This window comes from Balaenoptera physalus (assembly GCF_965194825.1).
Source record: "Balaenoptera physalus genome assembly, chromosome: 16".
NCBI lineage: Eukaryota > Metazoa > Chordata > Mammalia > Artiodactyla > Balaenopteridae > Balaenoptera > Balaenoptera physalus.
In genome coordinates this window covers 33,657,426-33,675,431 of record NC_138898.1, presented here as the reverse complement: position 1 = coordinate 33,675,431, position 18,006 = coordinate 33,657,426, and the positions used below count along the sequence as shown (strand labels likewise).

General features: G+C 42.1%; 1 pseudogene across 1 annotated transcript; it reads right to left on the bottom strand.

The window, feature by feature from the left end:
- Positions 1 to 1,470: 1,470 nt before the first annotated feature.
- Positions 1,471 to 15,163, bottom strand: LOC309646037 (zyxin pseudogene; annotated as a pseudogene). The gene has a single exon. The product of its transcript is annotated as a zyxin pseudogene (transcript).
- Positions 15,164 to 18,006: the final 2,843 nt, after the last annotated feature.

Below are 18,006 nucleotides of genomic sequence, written 5' to 3'. Positions count from 1 at the left end.
GGGTACATCAAGTTGATTGTGGAGATTTAATCCACTGCTCCTGAGGCTGCTGGGAGAATTTTCCCTTTCTCTTCTCTGTTTGCACAGCTCCTGGGGTTCAGCTTTGGGTTTGGCCCTGCCTCTATGTGTAGGTCACCAGAGGGCATCTGTTCCTTTTCCAGACAGGAGCAGGTTAAAGAAGTGGCTGATTAAGGGGCTCTGGCTCACTCAGTCCCAGGGTGGGGGGGCGGGGGAGGGCAGGGTTCAGAATGCGGGATGAGCCTGTGGCAGCAGAGGGCGGCATGATGTTGCAGCAGGCTGAGGCACACCGTGTGTTGTCCCAGGGAAGTTGTCCCTGGATCACGGGACCCTGGCACTGGTGAGCTGCACAAGCTCCCAGGAGGGGAGGTGCGGATAGTGACCTGTGTTTGTACACAGGATTCTTGGTGGCTACAGCAGAAGCCCTAGCATCTCATGCCTGTGTGCGCACTGATAGCCGCAGCTTGCGCCCATCTCTGGAGCTCGTTTAGGCGGTGCTCTGAATCCCCTCTACCCGTGCATCCCAAAACAATGGTCTCTTGCCTCTTAGGCAGTTCCAAACTTTTTCCCAGACTCCCTCCCAGCTAGCTGTGGTGCACTAGTCCCTTCAGGCTGTGTTCAAGAGCCAACCCCAGTCCTCTCCCTGGGATCTGGCCTCCGATGCCCGAGCTTCAGCTCCCAGCCCCCACCCGCCCCAGTGGGTGAGCAGACAAACCTCTCAGGCTGGTGAGTGCTGGTTGGCACTGATCTTTTCTGCAGGAATCTCTCTTCTTTGCCCTCTGCACCCCTGTTGCTGCTCTCTCCTCTGTGGCTCTGAAGCTTTCCCCTGGCCCACCTCCCATCTCCGCCAGTGAAGGGGCTTCCTATTGTGTGGAAACTTTTCCTCCTTCACAGCTCCCTCCCAGAGGTGCAGGTCCTGTCGCTATTCTTTTGTCTCTGTTTTTCCTTTTTTCTTTTGCCCTACCCAGGTACGTGGGGAGTTTCTTGCTTTTTGGGAAGTCTGAGTTCTTCTTCCAGCATCCAGTAAGTGTTCTGTAGGAGTTGTTCCACATGTAGATGTATTTCTTTTTTCTGGAAACATCTTTTATTTGTAGCTGTAGCTACAACCTGGCAGCACAGGGGTTGGTGGGAACGTCCAGGCTGGTGAGCCCAGCCCAGCCTCCCAGCAGGTCAGGACATTTCCTGGCCCTCAGCAAGCAGAGTAAGAGGCTGCTTGAGTGCCAGTCAAGGGCATCAGTGCATCAGTGAAAGCAGCAGCACTCAGTCTGGTGCCTGCTCAGGTGGGATACCTAGACTATGGTGGGTGGTCCCTGCAGGATTGGGGAAGACTGGACCTCAGGTCAGGGACTCTGCAGCCCTAGGCCATGTTGGGTCCCTGAATCAGAGCACAAGGGATACTGGGGTGGGGGTTGGTATGGAAGGAGGGGTTGGACATCAAAAAATAACTGTGGATGGTCTGCTAATGGGGAATGGATTTGCAGTCAAGAAGGGGGCCAGTCCTCACTCAGGTCTGGGCTCTGGCATTGTGGCATTTCCAGCAGAGCACGTGGCCATCCAAGGGGAGCAGCTGTTTTCATCTGCCTCAATGGACAGTGGCTTCCCACAGTCCTCACAGTTGTAGCACTTCATATGGAAGTTCTTGTCCAGAGCAACCACAGACACAGTCTCCTCTCAGCCAGGCTTGGGCATGATGGGCTCTGTGCAGATGGAGTACCTGGGAGCATACTGCTTGTGGTAGTCGGGGATGCAGTGGGACCAGTTGGCCTGGTCCACTATGAAGGAGGTGCCCTCAAGGGGGCAGGCATAGACCACACAGGTGAAGCACTGTGGGTGGTAGGCCTTGCTTGTGGCCCTTAGCATGTGGTCAGTGATGGGCTGCCCACAGGTGTTGCACTTCTCCAGGGTGTCAGTATAGCAGCCCTCACAGTACAGCGCCCCCTCCAGGCTGTAGAACTGCTGTCCCTGCAGCTGCTGCTCACACTGATGGCAGGTAAAGCAGGTGATGTGGAACAGCTTCCCCAGAGTGTGCACTGCAAGTTGAGCATGTGCCAGGGGCTGGTGACACTGGCCACAGAACTCGTTGATGGCCACGTTCTGCCTCTGAGGATGCTCCGTGTCCTGCATCAGCTGCTGGGTCAGCTGCTCCAGCTCATCCACCTCTTTCAGAGTCAAAGGTCCTGGGGCCCCAGAGGGGTGCACCTGTTTTGGTTTTTAGCCAGTGGGGGCACTGGGTGCTGCTTCACCTGCACTTGGGGCTTCTCCTTCTGCTGAGCATAGGTGAAGCTGGGGGGCTGAGGGGAGCCTGTGCCAGTGGAAGAGGGAGCTTTAGGGGGCCCCAACTTCTGATCGGGCTGTGACCTGGGTCAACCTGGAGCTCCAGGGCTGAACTTGGAAGCCACAGAAGTAAACTTGGGAGTCACTGGAGAAAACTTGGTGGCTGGAGATGGGGCATGGGGACCTCGAGGCTGGGTGTTAGCCAAAGGCACAGGTTGGGGCTGGGCCTGGAGCTGGGGCTGGACATGGAGTTGGATCTAAGCCCTGGCCTGGGGCTGGGGCTGGGGCTGGGGCTGCACATGGAAATGTGTCTGGCTCTGAGGCTGAGCCTGGGAGCTAGAAGGGGACTTCCAGGGAGGCAGAGGTGCTGTGCCCCCAGTTGCAGGCTTAGAACTGGACTTGGAAATGAATGGAGTGGTGACTGGTGGTGATACATATCCAGATGACACCCAGGCTTTGATGGGATCATTCTTGGTCATGTCATCCAGCAATGAAGACAGAGAGTCAATCTCCAGATCAGTACTGCTCACCTTCTCCCTGGGCTGTGGTGGGAGCTGTATGGGGGCCTCAGGCCCTCCCTCCTCCACTAGCAGAGGCAGTGGGGAAGGGAAGATCTCCTCCTCTAGAGGCGCAGTGGGAAATGGTTCCTCGATTGGGGGAGGGGGAGGTGAGAAGGCACCTCCCAGAGCGCCTTCGGCGTCATTGGCCTCCCCAAGCACGGGAGGAGGCGGTAAGGGAAAGTCTTCCGGGGGTGGCGGAGGAATCTTGCCCACCTGGCCCATCTGTGCACTTTGGGCCCCAGTGGCCGAGGAAGGTTTTCTGGCACCAGGCTGGAAAGGATTCAGTTTGGGCTTTGGGGCCACCACCAGCTGAACTTCTTCTGCGGGGCATAAAAAACTGGAGCCAAGACAGAGATCACGCGAGTCGGGTGGAGGGCTGCCATGGCCAGGCCCGGTGCAGGCCGGAGAGTCTCGGGTGGCTGTCTCACAGCCATGTCCATGGACTCTGCATCTGTAGATGTAGTTTTGATGTATTTGTGGGGAGGAAGGTGATCTCCACGTCTTACTTCTCCATCATCTTGAAGTGTTGGAAGTTTTTAAAATCACACTTTCAATTTCAGTACTTGTGATTGGTCTGTTCATATTTTCTGTTTCCTCCTAGTTCAATCTTGGAAGCTTGTACCTCACAAAAATTTGTCCATTTCTTCTAGGCTGTCCATTTTATTGGCATATAGTTGCTTTTAGTATTCTCTTATGATCATTTGTAGTTCTGTGGTGTCAGTTAACTTCTCCTTTTTCACTTCTAATTTTATTGATTTGAGCCCTTTCCCTTTCTTTTTTTCTCTTGAGTCTGGCTAAAGGTTCATCAGCTTTGTTTACTTTTCAAGCAACTAGCTTTTAGCTTTATTGATCTTTTCTATTGTTTTCTTCATCTCTATTTCATTTATTTCTGCTCTGATTTTTATGATTTCTTTCCTTATGCTAACTTTGTGTTTTGTTTGTTCTTCTTCCTCTAGTTGCTTTACATGTAAGGTTAGATTATTTATTTGAGATTTTTCTTCTTTCCTGAGGATCATTGTGTTTTTGTTTTCATATTTCTCTAGGTATTTTTTGATTTCCTCAATGATCCATTGGTTGTTTAGTAACATATTGTTTAGCCTTCATGTTTTTGTGTTTTTTACAGTGTTCTTCTTGTAGTTGATTTCTAATTTCATACCATCATTGTTGGAAAAAATGCTTGATGTGATTTCAATTTTCTTAAATTTACGAGGTTTTGCTTTGTGGCCCAGCAAGTGATCTATCCTGGAGAATGTTCCATGTTCTTGAAAAGAACGTGTATTCTGCTGCTTTTGGATGGAATCCTCTATAAATTAAATCCATCTGGTCTAATGTATCATTTAAGGCTTGTGTTTCCTTATTGATTTTCTGTCTGGATGATCTGTCCATTGATGTGAGTGGGGTGTTAATGCCTCCCACTATTATTGTGTTATCATTGATTTCTCCTTTTATGGCTGTTAACAGTTGTCTTATCTATTGAGGTGTTCCTATGTTGGGTGCATATATATTTACAATTGTTATATCTTCTTGGATTTATCCTTTGATCATTATTTACTGTCCTTCTTTGTCTCTTGTAACAGTCTTTATTTTAAAGTCTATTTTGTTTGATATGAGTATTGCTACTTCAGCTTTCCTTTGATTTCCATTTGCGTGGAAATGGGGTTCTATCTTGTACCTTTGCCTGGAACATACTCCTCTGCCATCTCATTTTGTCTAACTTTCTGTGTTTGTGGTCCCACAGGCTGCAGGATTGTAGTTCCTATTGCTTCTGGTGTCTGCCCTCTAGTGGGTTATGCTGGTCTAAAAGGCTTGTGCTGGGCTTCCCTGGTGGCGCAGTGGTTGAGAATCTGCCTGCTAATGCAGTGGACACGGGTTCGAGCCCTGGTCTGGGAGGATCCCACATTCCATGGAGCAACTGGGCCCGTGAACCACAACTGCTGAGCCTGCGCATCTGGAGCCTGTGCTCCACAACAAGAGAGGCCGCGATAGTGAGAGGCCCACGCACCGCGATGAAGAGTGGCCCCCACTTGCCGCAGCTAGAGAAAGCCCTCGCACAGAAACGAAGACCCAACATAGCAATCAATCAATCAATAAATAAATCTTTAAAAAAAAAAAAAAAAAAGGCTTGTGCAGGCTTCCTGGTGGGAGGGACTAGTGCCTGCCCACTGGTAGGTGGAGCTGTGTCTTTTCCCTCTGGTGGGCAGGCCATGTGAAGGGGTTTGTTTACAGGTGGCTGTGGGTGCAGGAAGACTTTAAGCAGCTCTCTGCTGATTGGTGGGACTGTGTTCCTGCCCTGTTGTTAGGCCTGAGGCATCCCAGCACTGGAACCCACAGGCTATTGGGTGGGGCCAGGTCTTGGCATCAAAATGGTGGCCTGCAGGACAGCTCATGCCAATGAGTATTTCCCAGTACCTCCACCACTGGTGTCTTTGTTCCTGCAGTGGGCCACAGCTGCCCCCTACCTCCCCAGGAGACACTACAGAACCAGCAGGTAGGTCTGGCCCAGGTTCCTGTGAAGCCACTGCTTTGTCCCCCTGGATCCTGGTGCATACAAGACCTTGTGTGCACCCTCCAAGAGTGGTGTTTCTGTTTCCCCCAGTCCTGTGATCAAGCCCTGCTGGTTTTCAAAGCCAAATGGTCTGGGGCTCCTCTCCTGATGCCAAGCTCCCAGCCTGGGGAGCCTGACGTGGGGCTCAGAACTCTCACTCCTCTGGGAGAACCTCTGCAATAATATTATTTTCCAGTTTGTGGGTCACCCAACTGGCAGGTATGGGATTTGATTTGATTATATCATGAAAGCGACCCTCCTATTGTCTTGTTGTGGCTTCTTCTTTGTGTTCGGATGTAGAATATCTTTTTTGGTAGGTTCCAGTCTTTTTTTCATGGTTGTTCAGCAGTTAGTTGTGATTTTGGTGTTTTCTTGAGAGGAGGTGAGATCAAGTCCTTCTACTTCACCATCTTGTCTGAGAGCCCATTTCTCTTCAGTACTTAGATTATTAATTTCAGATATTTCCTCTTTTTTTATGTAAGTATTTAGTCCTATAAATTTCCCTCTCAGCACTGTTACCTGCATCCCACAAATTTGGTACATTGTGATTTCATTTTCATTAAACACAATTTCGTTTTTTCTTGAATATTTCTTTAAGAAATGTTCTTTAGGAAGAGTTCATTTTTTAAAAATTTTTAAAGAATTTCCTGTTTGATCCATGTATTATTTAGTATGTTGTTTACATCCATGTTTTTGGAGATTTTTGTTTTGACTTTCTACTATTGATTTCTAGCTTTTTTCTTATTATCAGAGAATATACTCTGTCTGATTTTATTTCTTTTACACTTAAGGTTAGTTTATAAAGCCAGGATGTAGTCTATTTTAGTGAGTGTTCCATAGTCACTTGTAAAGCATGTGTATTCTGGTATTATTGGGTAGAGTGTTCTATAAATGTTAATTAGTTCCTGTTGATGGAAGGTGTTGTTCAGTTCTTCTATAGCTTTGTGGATTTTCTCTCTAGTAGTTATATCAATTACTGAGAGGAGAGTCTCCAACAATAATAGTGGATTTGTCAGTTTCTCTTTACAGCTCTATCATTTTTTGCTTCACGTATTTTGAAGATCTGTTTGTGCACCTGGGTGTGTGTGCTTACACACATAGGACTGTAGTCTCTTGTTGGTAGATTGACTTTTTAAAATCATTATGTAATGTCCCTCTCTGTCCCTGGTAATTTTCTTTGTTCTGAAGTCTACTTTGATATTTATATAGCCACTCCTCCCTTTAAAAAATTAACACTTACATGATGTTTGTTTTTCTATCCTTTTACTTTCAACTTACCTATGTCATTATGATTGAAGTGAGTTTTTATAGCATATAGTTGGGCCATGTCTTTTTATTCACTCTACCAATCTGTCTTTTAATTGATGTATTTGGGCCTCTTACATTTAAACTAATTATTGATATATTAATGTTTAATTTATTTACTGCTTGTGTCTTCTGTTTCTTGTTACCCTGTTATTTTTCTACTGCCTTCTTGTGGGTTATTTGAACACTTTTCAGAGTTCCACTTTGATTTATTTATATATATATATTTAGTATATCACTTTGTATAGTTTTCTCAGTGATTGTTCTAGTTATTATTGTATACATATGGAAGTCATCACAGCTGACTTGTGTCAACATTTTACCACAATGTGTGGAGTGTAGAACTCTTACTTCCTTTAAATCCTTTTACCTTCCACACTGAAAAAATGTAATTGTCTTAAACATTTCCTCTGTATACACATCAGATATTATAACTTTTATAACACTGATGTGTATAATCTAACATCATTGTAAAAATCAGTGTTATAACTTTTGCTTCAAGCATATAATATGACTAAAGAAATCCATTAGATGAAGGATAGTCTCTTATGTTCACTACTTCTACTTTTACCCATTCTGCTGTTCTTCTTTCCTTTCTGAAAGTCTTAGCCCTCTGTTATCTTTTTTTTTCTGTTTTAAGAGCTTCCATCAGCCATTCTTTAAGAGTAGATCTGCTAGCAACAGATTCTCATTTCTTTGCCTGAGATGTCTTTTTTTCCACTTTAATTCTGAAAAATAGTTTCACCATATATAGAATTTTGGTTGATAGGTCTTTCAGCTCTTGAAAAATGTGCCACTTTCTTCTGGATTCCATTGTTCTGATGAGAAACCTGTTCTTGTTCAAATTGGTGTTCCCTTATAGGCAATATATTGTTTCTTTCCTGCTTTCTAAGATTTTTCTTTCTTTGTATTTAGTTTTCAGAAGTTTGATTATGATGTGTCTTGGTGTGAATTTTATTTGGTTTATCCTATTTGTAGTTTGTTCAGCTTCTTGGATCTACAATTTTATGTGTTTTGCCAAATTTGGGAAATTTTTATTTCTTCAAATACTTTTTCATTCCCATGTTCTTTCTTCTGTCCTGGGACTTCAATGATATGAATGATGGATCTTGTTATCCTCCCACAAAGCCTGAGGTTCTGCTAACTTATTTTCCAGTCTATTTTCTCTTCATTATTTAGATTGATTTGTCCTCAAGTTCACTGATTCTATCCTTGTCATCTCCACTCTACTACTGAACCCATCCATGAGTTTTAAAATTTTGGTTATTGTATTTCTGAGTTCTATAATTTCCATTTGTTTCTCTTTATACCTTTTATTCTTTGTTGACATGTCCTTTTTTTATTTACTTCTAGAGAATTTGTAATTCATTGTCAAAGCATTTTTATGGTGACTACTTTAAAATCCTTGTCAGATAACTCCGTATCTGATTCATCTTAGTATTAACATTTGCTGTCTTTTCTCATTCAAATTGTGATTTTCCTGAGTAAATGTTTTTCATTTTATCCTGGACATTTTGATTCTTCAGTTAGGAGACTCTTGATCCTAAATCTTCTCTTTTAGTGAGCAGTCACCCTGTTTATGTTTGGTGTATAAGTTCTGATCTACTTTTGTGAGCATTTGTATCAATGACAGTTTAGTTTTCTGAGCCCTTTGAATTCTATTTTTATCTGCTTTGTTCTGGTGTTGCTGGGGCTCCTGCTTAATCTTAGCTGGTGCCAACTGTGGGGTTAGAAAGTACTTCTGTGGAACATCTAGTGTTGTGCCACCTTGGTGGAGAGCAAGGAAAAGCAGAGCTCTGGTGGGTTAGACTGCCTGCAGGGGCTGCAGCTGTGGACTTGGTCTAGTTGGACCTAGTTGTCCACTAGTTCTCTGTGGGCTTCCCACCCCACCCCTTGGCCAGAGAGAGCAGGCTTTTCTTGGGTTTTGTTGTCTATGTCTATTGGTGGTTCTGAGTTCCATACCTCTCTGGCACCCAATCTGGACGTACATGGGAGATAAAAAGAAAACCAAGCAGACTCACTGCATTGTGGTTCCTCAAGTCTTGGGGACTCCCAGCCAGTCTGCCTTCTTCCTTCCAGCTTTCAGAATTCTTTTATCATTGTCTACTGAGTAATTTTCAAGGTATTTAGTTGTATTCAGAGAAGTAAACCAGGGAAAAATGATTTTATGCCATCTTCTTCTGGGATAAGAAACCTATTTGGATGACTTTGATGTTTTAAAAACACCCAGGAAAATGAATAACCATTAAGTACATTTTGTTTGGTAAACAAAATATTTCAAAACATAGAACCCAATAGAGGGAAATAGTAAGTTGGTTTTATGGGTAGAATTATTGTGTTCTCCCCTGTCCCTTCTCCCACCCCCACCAAAAGATATGATGAAGTCCTAATCCTAGTACCTCAAAATGTGATCTTATTTGGGAAAAGGGTCATTGAAGATACAATTAAGTTATGATGAGGTCATACTAGAGTAGGGTAGCCTTCTAATCCCAAATGACTGGTGTCTTTATAAAAAGAGGGAAATTCGGACATAGACACAGAAGGAAGACAGCCATATGAAGAGACTGTTAGTAGAAATATGGAGGCAGAGATTTGAATGATGCATCTACAAGACAGGGAACACCAAGATTGCTGGCTATGACTAGAAGCATAAAACATATCCTCTCATAGAGTCCTCAGAAAGACTAAAAGTACTGACACTTTGACTGTGAACTTCTGGCCTTTAGAACTGTGAGAAAACAAATTTCTGTTGTTTTAGGCCACCTAGTTTGTGATACTCTGTTATAACAGCCTTAGGAAATTAATGCAGTTGGGAATTAATGACCTTGTATGCTTAAACACTGGAGATTTAGAGAGACAAAAATATGGGGACACCATGCATCACAAAGTTAGGACCCACTGTTTAAGTACATGTTCTTACAAAGAGACAGAGAATTGAAAGCAAGATATGGGAGGTGTCATTGCTGGCTTGTGGCACTCCAGGGAGGCTACACTGGAGGGACCTGGACACCCAGTCTCCACTGCCTGCTTTTAAATGAACTACATAGCACCAGGTATCTCCCCCTAACTATGGTGAACTAGAAACAGACACCCCCTTCTGTTTTCTGGGCAATTGTAATCGCCTTGGATTCTTGTACAACTCACAAAGTCATGAGGTTCCCCCTTACCAAATGGTTGTATGGAATTTCTCACCACGTGACACTACCAATACCTTATTGTGCGTTTGTGGCATAAGGCAACTCTTCATTAGTTAAAGATAATTCACATGGACGAATTTTTGGCCTCACTGTTTTGGAAAATCCCTTCAAATGAAGAAATAAAGCAGGAAAGATATCCCTCTTAACAATCATCAAAAACAGGAGAATATATCTTTATATGATCCTTTATACTTTTTCTGCAAGTACTTTCACTTTGAATCTTCACTTTAGAAACCAATATGCTTGGACATGTCCACTCTCTGCTGACATGTGGGGACCTCTCACAATTGTATTATTTTCCAAATTAAAAGATTCAATTGAATGAGTCACAAATATCTTTAAAGCTGCTACAGAGTCTGGGTTTTTTTGTTTTTTGGTTCCAATTTGGATGGAGACATTTAAGACCACAGCCCTTACTTTGATATAAACACGTATACACAACTTGGATCTGATATGGACATTTTCAGGGCCACCTGGGGCAGATGGAAGAAAGCATTTAATGAGCACCAGCTGTGTTCCAGGCTCCCTGATGGATGCATTTCACTGAACACACATCTGTTACCATGTAGTCCTGTGGCAGAAAGATGCAAAGGGAATCATTTCCCTTAGTTAGACTACAAAGATCCAAACACAATTAATTTTATTTATTTATTTGGGGGAATTAAGTATCTTTCTTTATTAAAGTATAGTTGATCAGTATAGTATATTATATTAGCTTCAGGTTGCAACATAGTGATTAAATATTTTTGTAGATTATACTCCATTTAACGTTATTATAAAACATTGGTTCTAGTCTCTGCATTGTACAATATATCCTTGTAGCTTATTTACTTTATACATAGTAGTTTGTATCAATACCTCTTAATCACCTACCCCTATCTTGCCCCTTCTGCATCCCTCTTCCCACGGTAACCACTAGTTTGTTCTCCATATCCATGAGTCTGTTTCTGTTTTGTCACATTTATTCATGTGTTTTATTTTTTAGATTCCACATATAAGTGATAACACATAGTATTTGTCTTTCTGTTTGACTTATTTTACTAAGCATAATACCCTCCAGGTCCATCATGTTGTTGCTGCTATGAACTTTGGGGTGCATACATCTTTTGGAATTTGTGTTTTCATTTTCTTTGGATATATACCCAGGAGTGGAATTGCTAGATCATATGGTAGGTCTATTTTTGGTTTTATGAGGAACCTCCATACTATTTTCCGTAATAGCTGTACCAGTTTACATTCCCACTAAAAGTGTACTAGGGTTACCTTTTCTCTACATCTTCACCAACATTTGTTATTTGTGGTCTTTTTGATGATAGCCATTCTGACAAGTATAAGGTGATATCTCTGTGGTTTTGATTTGCATTTCCTTGATGATTAGTGATGTTGAACATCTTTTCACGTGCCTATTTGTCATCTGTATGTCTTCTGTAGAAAAATGTCTATTCAGGTATTCTGCCAATTTTTAATGGGGTTGTTTGTTTTTTTTCATACTGAGTTGTATGAGCTGCTTATATATCAGAATGAGAAAGCAAGAAAACAATCCCATTTAAAATTGCATCAAAAAAAATAAAATACCTAGGAGTAAATTTAACCAAGAAGGTGATATACTCCAACTACAAAATAGGAAAACTACAAAATATTAATGAAGGAAATTGAAGATGACACAAAGAAATGGAAAGATAGCCCATGTTCATGGGTTGAAAAAATTAATATTAATAAAAATGTCCATACTACCCAAAGCAATCTACAGATTTAATGCAATCCATATCAAAATACCCAGAACATTTTTCATAGAGCTAGAACAAATAATTCTAAAATTTATATGGAACCACAAAAGACCCTTAATAGCCAAAGCAATCTTGAGAAAACGAACAAAATTGGAGTTATCAAACTCCCTGACTTCAGACTGTACTACAAAGCTACAGGAAGCATAACAGTATGGTACTGTCACAATATAGACACATAGATCAATGGTACAGAATAGAGAGCCCAGAAATAAACTCATGCACTTATGGTCAGTTAACCTACAACAAAGGAGGCAAGAATATACAATGGGGAAAAGACAGTCTCTTCAATAAGAGGTGCTGGGAAAACTGGGAAGCTACCGGTAAAAGAATGAAATTAGAATATTTTCTCACACCATATGCCAAAATAAATAAAATGGATTAAAGACCTAAATGTAAGACCAGAAACCATAAAACTCCTAGAAGAAAACATAGGCAGAACACTCTTTGACATAAGTTATAGCAATATTTTTTTGGATTGGTATCCTCAGGCAAAGAAGCAAAAACAAAAATAAACAAGTAGGACCTAATTAAACTTAAAAGGTTTTATATAGTAAACCATCGACAAAATGGAAAAAACCTACTGAATGGGAGGAAATATTTGCAAATGATATATCCTATAAGAGATTAATATCTAAACAGTTCTTACAGCACAATACCAAATATAATTTTAAAAGAACATGATACTTCCTCCTCTTATTAGAAATCCAGGGCCCACTTCCTTGGAGTCTTATGAAATGGGCCCTTTCTTTGGAAATACAGTAACTCAAGGGGTCTTGAAGCAGGAATAAAATTCTGGCTCTTTTCATATTGTTCATCCCATGTAATAGATTCTCAAGCCCTCCCAGCAGAGAGAGCAGCAATGGCTCCTGAGAGCCTTGTTCTCCAGACAGAGTTTCATGGTGTGAAGATCAACCCTATGTTCTTCCTGCCAAAAATTAATCCAATAAACTGCATCTTGAACAACATCCCCAGCCCCAGCTCCACCTAGTCTGACCACCCCTCATAACTCTGTCTGAGTTGGAGAGAAGTTAGACATATGGGGAGGGAGCATCTTCTGAAGTTGTCTGACTAAGGACAGATGTGTTGAGACCACTTTGCTAATCACAAACAGAAGTATGGCTTTTGGTCCTCAGTTGTGAATAAGCAACACTACAAAATTTCTTAGAAGTCCCCAATGTTTTGTTAACCACCCCAGTGGCCAGCTCACAAGCCCCAGGTATTTCCAATGAACTGGGCTGGTTATGAGTCATCCCTGGTTGGCTCTCATTGCCATTGTGTGATTATTTGAAGGATCATGATAAGATCTGGCAACTGGCTCAGATGAGGTCATCTTCTGAGATTAAACGGTCAGCAAGCACCCTCCAGAAGGAGAGGTTCTCAAATAAAAGTTACTATTTACAGATCCTCAGAGTCTTCCAGTATTGTTTGTGGGAACCTTCATCTGAAAAAATCCCAATAGCTGCAACTTCCACTTTCCTGGGCCTGGCTGAGTCCTGCAATATTCTCCTCCCAACTCCTCTCCTTTGTCTCTCCCCCACTGCTTCCAGTTTGTACAAGTATAAGATTTGGGAGCTTTGCATATTATTCTCCCTATTGCTTTTTTGGGGATGGGGTGAAATATAAGTCAACATGGATTAGTCTCTGGAGCAATTGAGTGGTTTAAATCTCAACATGGGAATTTTAGGCCCTTGTCAATCAAATTCTAATATTCATTTGGATGGGTATGGCACTCTGGCCACTGATGCCTCAGCCCTCCCTTCTCTCTGCCAGACCCAGACACATCATCCCAAACCAGCACCAGGATTTCTCTTGCTCAAATATCTCCCAAGTTGTGCAATTGCCTAAATATAAAATCCAGACTCTCCAGCCAAACATTCAAACTCGCCTACTCTCTCCCACTCCCTCTCCATAGGAGACCCTAACCTACCTTTCCAACTATCTTTCCCACTTATTCTTTATTTTTAAAATCAAATTGCTTTTTTTGTTTTAACATCTTTATTGGAGTATAATTGCTTTACAATGGTGTGTTAGTTTCTGCTTTATAACAAAGTGAATCAGCTATACATATACATATATCCCCATATCTCCTCCCTCTTGCATCTCCCTCCCACCCTCCCTATCCCACCCCTCTAGGTGGTCACAAAGTACTGAGCTGATCTCCCTGTGCTATGCGGCTGCTTCCCACTAGCTATCTATTTTACATTTGGTAGTATGTATAAGTCTATGCCACTCTCTCACTTCATCCCAGCTTACACTTCCCTCTCCCTGTGTCCTCAAGTCCATTCTCTATGTCTGCGTCTTTATTCCTATGCTGCCCCTAGGTTCTTCATAACTTTTTTTTTTTTTTTTTTTTTTTTAGATTCCATATATATGTGTTAGCATACAGTATTTGTTTTTCTCTTTCTGACTTACTTCACCCTGTATGACAGACTCTAGGTCCATCCACCTCACTACAAATAACTCAATTTCATTTCTTTATATGGCCAAGTAATATTCCATTGTATATATGTGCCACATCTTCTTTACCCATTCATCTGTCGATGGACACTTAGGTTGCTTCCATGTCCTGGCTATTGTAAATAGAGCTGCAGTGAGCATTGTGGTACATGACTCTTTTTGAATTTTGGTTTTCTCTGGGTATATGACCAGTAGTGGGATTGCTGGGTCATATGGTAGTTCTATTTTTAGCTTTTTACTATGGAGAACAGTATAGAGGTTCCACATTGCTTTTTTTGGAAATCACTAGAGATGTATTAATTCCCATATCCCAAAGTACTGTCCAAGTTCTTATCCTCCTAGAGGTCTCTGAGTTGTTTGGCACCTGACATCTGCTCACCAGTCTTGCTTTCCTAAAGGTCTCCCTGCCTTGCCTGCTATTCTACCACTCTCACCTGGGTTTTGTTTGTTTGGTTGTTTGGTTTCTGTCTTTTTTTTTTTTTTTTAACAGCAGCTACACTCCATCCACCCTTTCCCTATCTCTACCTCCTTCTTCTATCCATTTAACCCAGATTTTACAATAATCATAATGATACTAGCTACCATTTCCTTAGGCTCTGCCCTGGTGCCAGGCATTGTAATCAGTGAGGCTTTACGGATGCTATCTCATTTAATTCTCTTAACTGCTCTGTATATTATGTTCTATTATCATCTCCAGTTTACAGATTAAGGAAATGAGGCACAGATTAAGGAACTGATCCAAGGTCACACAGCTAGTTATTGGCAGAGCTGGGCTTGCACTCAGGTTTGACACCATAGCCGATAAAGTTTATTACCAGCCTGGAAACTGCTCTTGGCCTTCTTTACCCTCCTCTCTCCTTCTCCCCTCTGGTGTTGTCTTCTCCCTTTCCCTCCTTCCTTCCCCTCCCCTCTTCTCTCCATGTACAATCCACCTTCCTTTGGGAATCTCACTGGACCTTGAAGCTTTTGCTCTCCTTCCTGAATGAGCTCTCCTCAAACTAAATCTTCAGCCCTCAGTGCTTTTTTAAGGTCCAAATACACCTTCACCCTTAGAGATTTCCAATGGTTATATCTTACCTCACGAGCCCTGTGGGAGCCATGGTCTCCCCCATCCTGCCTGGCCCCATGATCCTGAGTTACCCATCTATCATCATTCTCCTCTTCACCATTTAGATTCAAGACTTCTCTTTCCCTTGGATCCTCCACTCCCCACCTCTGTCCGGCCCAAACTTCAGACTGAGCCTTCGCCTCCCTTCTCAACGATTCTACAGGTTTCCATTCTATCCAGTCTCACCTCCATTTGGTTAGGTCAGACATTGTCATCACTTGTTTCATTACTCATGGGCCTCTGGGTTTAGAGCCTCCTGTTTTCCAATTCCATCTAAACTCACATTAGTGACGCCAAATTATTTTTCATGAGACAGAGCTCAAGTTGAATTAATAAAAGCTAACTCTTATGTAACACTAAATGCCAAGCCCTATTGTAAGGGCTTTATCCATTTAGTTCTCACAACTCTAGGAGATTGATACAATTATTATCCCCATTTTGTAGATGGGAAACTGAGGCTCAGAGAGGCACAGTAACTTGTCCTATATTTGAATCCAGGCAGTTCAACTCATAACCACTACATTGCACTGTCTCATGTCACACTTCTGCTCAAAAATATTCCGTGACTCGCCACTGCACATGAAGTGCAGCACAAACTGCTTCAAGGGCCCCTATGAGCTAGTCTCAATTTACCAATCCAACATTAGCTCTTTTTACCACTCTTTCTGTTTCCAATGCTTCAACCAAAATGCCCTCCTTTCTGCTCATCACATCCCCTCCCTGAGAGTTTCCTGTTTTTGGTTTTGGTTAACATCAACTCTGTGCCAAAGATGCCCATCCTCCATTGCCATAGCCAAACCATGCTCACCCTTCGAGGCCTGTCTCAAATGTCACTGCCTCCATGAAGACTTGCCCCATTTTCCTCCCATGCAGGCAGGAGCAACCTTCCCTTCTGAGATGGTGACATCTCTCTTCCTGCCCCTTCCCCATGGCCCCAGACACTTCCTCCTCCACATCAGAGTTGCTTATTTTCCTGCTTGACCTCTGCTAATGGATTCTTTTTTTTTTTTTGATTCCCATAGGTTTATTTTTTATTTATTTTAACATCTTTATTGGAGTATAATTGCTTTACAATGGTGTGTTAGTTTCTGCTTTATAACAAAGTGAATCAGTTATACATATACATATATTCCCATATCTCTTCCCTCTTGCGTCTCCCTCCCTCTCACCCTCCCTATCCCACCCCTCTAGGTGGTCACAAAGCACCAAGCTGATCTCCCTGTGCTATACAGCTGCTTCCCACTAGCTATATATTTTACGTTTAGTAGTGAATATATGTCCATGCCACTGTCTCACCATGCCACTGTCTCACTCAGCTTCCCCTTCCCCTTCCCCATATCCTCAAGTCCATCCTCTAGTAGGTCTGTGTCTTTATTCCCGTCTTGCCTGTAGGTTCTTCATGACCTTTTTTTTAGATTCCGTATATATGTGTTAACATACAGTATTGGTTTTTCTCTTTCTGACTTACTTCGCTCTGTATGACAGACTCTAGGTCCATCCACCTCACTACAAATAACTGAATTTTGTTTCTTTTTATGGCAGAGTAATATTCTATTTTATATATGTGTCACATCTTCTTTATCGATTCATTTGTTAATGGACACTTAGGTTGCGTCCATGTTCCGGCTATTGTAAATAGAGCTGCAGTGAATATTTTGGTACATGACTCTTTTTGAATTATGGTTTTCTCAGGGTATATGCCCAGTAGTGGGATTGCTGGGTCGTATGGTAGTTCTATTTTTAGTTTTTTAAGGAACCTGCATACTGTTCTCCATAGTGGCTGTATGAACTTACATTCCCACCAACAGTGCAAGAGGGTTCTCTTTACTCCACACCCTCTCCAGCATTTATTGTTTGTAGATTTTTTGATGATGGCCATTCTGACCAGTGTGAGATGATATCTCATTGTAGTTTTGATTTGCATTTCTCTAATGATTGATGATGTTGAGCATTCTTTCATGTGTTTGTTCGCAATCTGTATATCTTCTTTGGAGAATTGTCTATTTAGGTCTTCTCCCCATTTTTGGATTGGGTTGTTTGTTTTTTTGATACTGAGCTGCATGAGCTGCTTGTAAATCTTGGAGATTAATCCTTTGTCAGTTTGCTTCATTTGCAAATATTTTCTCCCATTCTGAGGGTTGTCTTTTCGTCTTGTTTATGGTTTCCTTTGCTGTGCAAAAGCTTTGAAGTTTCATTAGGTCCCATTTGTTTATTTTTGTTTTTATTTCCATTTCTCTAGGAGGTGGGTCAAAAAGGATTTTGCTGAGATTTATGTCTTAGAGTGTTCTGCCTATATTTTCCTCTAAGAGTTTTATAGTGTCTGGCCTTACATTTAGGTCTTTAATCCATTTTGAGTTTATTTTTGTGTATGGTATTAGGGAGTGTTCTAATTTCATATTTTTACATGTACCTGTCCAGTTTTCCCAGCACCACATATTGAAGAGGCTGTCTTTTCTCCACTGTATATTCTAGCCTCCTTTATCAAAGATAAGGTGATCATATGTGTGTGGGTTTATCTCTGGGCTTTCTATCCTGTTCCATTGACCTATATTTCTGTTTTGGGGCCAGTACCATACTTTCTTGATTACTGTAGCTTTGTCGTACAGTCTGAAGTCCAGGAGCCTGATTTCTCCAGCTCCATTTTCCTTTCTCAAGATTGATTTGGCTATTCGGAGTCTTTTGTGTTTCCATACAAATTGTGAAATTTTTTGTTCTAGTTCTGTGAAAAATGCCGGTGGTAGTTTGATAGGGATTG